Here is a 3768-nt window from a genome sequence, read left to right as displayed (position 1 = left end):
ATTGCATTAAATCTGTAGATTGCTTTGAGTTGGTATAGACATTTTAACAAGGTTGATTCTCCCCAACCACAAGCATGGCATGTTCTTCCATTTGTTTACCTTTTATGCTATTTCTTACCAGTCAAGCTGAGAATGAATTCAAAGACACAAGAACCTCTCTAATAGCTTCAAAGAAAATGAAATGCCTGGGAATATACTTAACAAAGGATGTGAAGGATCCCTGTAAAGAGAACTACTATGGAGTTTTTCTGATTAACTCCAAGTACCACATTGCTCTGTGCTGCCTAAACTAGGATATGCACAGCCCCACCTCCTCAGGAAGGACAAAAAACAGCAAAATATTTGGACCAGCTTTCTGGAGCTTTATTTCCATTGTAAGAGTTAGAAGAAGCGGCAGTTTACTAAGAACCATCTTCCTCCATCTCCCACAACCATGGAAGAAAAAGCAGAGAAGAGCATGGAGGAGGAGTGCCCAGGAGTCACAGTCCAGACTCTGACATTTGTCCTGGTGGGTCCATGCTTCAGTGCCATCTATTGTGGCTAGGAGGCCCGTGTGGACCTCAGCAGTTCTGGGTACCCTCTTGACTTGAATCCCCTGAAGAGACCCCTGCAGCAGTGTGCCTTGCTGGCCAATGCATCTGGGCCAGGCATGCAAGGCACATAACAGTGTGGGCTTCTTGTCCTTCCCCCACCACAGCTATGAGTTCATACCTGGCTGACTTCCCATACAGTGTCGTTAGGATGAAGCTCAGAGCCTTTTGCTCTTCATTCTAAATGCAGGAGACTTTTGAAGTGGACCCTCAGGTTTTTCGAAGTATGTAGTACATTTTCATTGACTCTGGTCACCCTACTGTGCAACAGATGTCAGGGTTTCTTCCTCCCGTATGTCTGAAACTTTGTACCCTGTGACTAACTCCCTATATCCTCCCTCTGTTGCCTGCCTGAACTCTCATCACTATCAAACCACTCTACTTGTATGAGATCAGCTTTTCAGATTTAACATGTAGGTGACATCATGCTGCATTTGCCTTTCTCTGGTGATGTATATGTTTATTAACTTTATGTCATGGTATACGTATATCTAAACTTCACATTGTTCCACATACATGTATACAACTGTGACCTGCCAATTAAAACTAATATTATCCACAATAAGTAAATAATTCATAGAACTAAATGTGAAACCTCCAATCATAAAACATGAACAAAATAGAAGAATATCTTTATAACTTTCATTTAGGAAAAGATTTCTTAGCTGTGACACCAAAGCACAATCCATAAGGGAAAATATGATCAGTCACACTTGATCAAAATTAAACTATTGTGGTCTTTGAAAGACACCTTGCTTTAAGAAAATGATAAGAAAATTCAAGAAGCCAGGTGCGGTGGCTCATGTCTCTGATCCCAGCACTCTGGGAGGCTGAGGTGGGTGGATTGCCTGAGCTTACAAGTTCCAGACCAGCCTGACCAAGAGTGAGATCTCATCTCTAAAAATAGCTGGGCGTTGTAGTGGGCGCCTATAGTCCCAGCTACTAGGGAGGCTGAGGCAAGAGAATCACTGAGCCCAAGGGTTTGATGTTGCTGTGACCTATGATGCCATGGCATTCTACTGAGGGTGACAAAGTGAGACTCTGTTTCAAAAAAGAAGAAGAAGAAGAAAGGAAGTTCATAGATAGTGATGAAATATTTGAAAAGAATATATGTGACAAATAATAAGAAACTGAACCTTTTAATAAAAATGAGCAAAATTTTTGAATCAACACTTTACCAAGGAACATATATGAGTGGCAAATAAGCAAATGAAAGATTCTCAATAGTATTAGTAATTAAAGAAGTGCAGATCAAAATGAATGCACACTTAGTAGAGCAGCTAAAAAAAACCTATACTAAGTGTTGGTGAAGATGTTGAGAAGTGAACTCTCACATACTTCTGTTGAGAATATAAAATGGTGCAGCCACTTTGGAAAAGAGTTTGGCAATTTCTGAAAAATGTTTAACATATGCCTACAATATGACCCAGCCATTTCACACCCAGGCATTTATCCAAAAAAGAAAAATGTCAGTTTACACAAAGATTTGTATATGGATATTTGTGGCAGCCTTATTACTAATAGCCTGAAATTGGAAAATGTCATATAGTGTTGTATATCTATTAAATAGAATACTAATTCACAAAAAAGAAATAAAATCTTAATACACACAACAAGAATGAATCTCAAAATTTTTTCTTATAGTTTAATTTATTATTATTATTATTTTTATTAAATCATAACTTTGTACATTGATGCATTTATGGGGTTCAGTGTACTGCTTTGATATATGATGTGAAATGCTTACATTGAACTCAGTAACACATCCATCACAATTATACTCATTTATTAATAGTTTTGAAATGTACCATTACATCATGCACATTAGGTGAGGTCCCCCCAAATACCCTCCTTCCTCCTCCCATATCCCCTGTCCCCTCCCCTCTCACTCTCCTCTTCCCTTCTACTTTCTGGGCTACAGTTATGTTTTGCCATTCATATGAGTGTGTAGGTGATTGTATATTGATTTCATAGTAGTATTGAGTACATTGGATACTTTTTTTTCCATTCTTGAGATACTTTACTAAGAAGAATATGTTCCAGCTCCATCCAGGTAAACATAAATGATGTGAAGTCTCCATCTTTTGATGGCTGCATAGTATTCTATGGTGTACATTACCACAATTTGTTAATCCATCATGGGTTGATGGGCACTTGGGCTGTTTCCATGTCTTGGCTGTTATTAATTGGGCTGCAATAAACATTCTGGTGCAAATGTCTTTGTTGTAAAATAATTTTTTATAATCTGGGTATATACCTAGTAGAGGATAGAATGGTAGGTCTACTCTTAGTTCCTTGAGTGTTCTCTAAACTTCTTTCCAAAAAGGTTGTATTAGCTTGCATTCCCACCAGCAGTGTATGTGGGCAAGAGACTTGAACAGAAACTTCTCCGATGAAGACAGGTGCATGGCCTATAAACACATGAAAAAAATACTCATCATCCTTAATCGTCAGAGAAATGCAAATCAAACCACTTTGAAATATCATCTAACTGCAGTAAGATTGGCCCACATCACAAAATCCCCAAAATTATTATTTTGAGTAAAAGAAACCATCAAAAAGATGGCTTACTGTACAAATGTATGCATATCTAATTCTTGAAAAAACAAACAAATTCATAGTGGTAGAAAGTAGATTAGTGGTTGACTGTGTATTGAGATTCAGTGGAAGGGATTATAAAGGTATGAAGGAAAACTTCACTATCTTGGGTGTGATGATAACTTTGACAGTTTATATGTATGTCAAATTTATTAAAATATGTCATTTACATATGTGCAGCTTTTTATGTCAATTATTCCTCAATAAAGCTGTTTAAGGAAAAATCAGGCTATGAAACACTAATTTAGAAGATGTTCTTTCCTTCTTCTAAAACAGAAATTCCTGAAAGTTCCTATAAATTTCCAGAGTGGGCAGTTTATAAATAATATAAATTTGTTTTCTTACAGTTTTGGAAGATGGGAAGTCCAAGATCAAGGGGCGAGCAGATTCAGTGTCTGGAGAAGGCTTGTGCTTTCTAGCTGCATCCTCATATGGTGAGAGGATGATTTCTGTGTCCTCATGTGGCAGAAGAAATGTAAGGTACAAGCCACTTTCTGAAGCCTCTTTTATAAAGGAATTAATTCTATTCACAAGGGCAGAGTACTTCTGACTTAATCACTTCCCTAAAAGGCCCACCTTC

This window comes from Nycticebus coucang, chromosome X, assembly GCF_027406575.1.
Source record: "Nycticebus coucang isolate mNycCou1 chromosome X, mNycCou1.pri, whole genome shotgun sequence".
Taxonomy (NCBI): domain Eukaryota; kingdom Metazoa; phylum Chordata; class Mammalia; order Primates; family Lorisidae; genus Nycticebus; species Nycticebus coucang.
The sequence above is the reverse complement of the archived record's forward strand: the minus strand, read 5'-3'. Positions refer to the sequence as shown.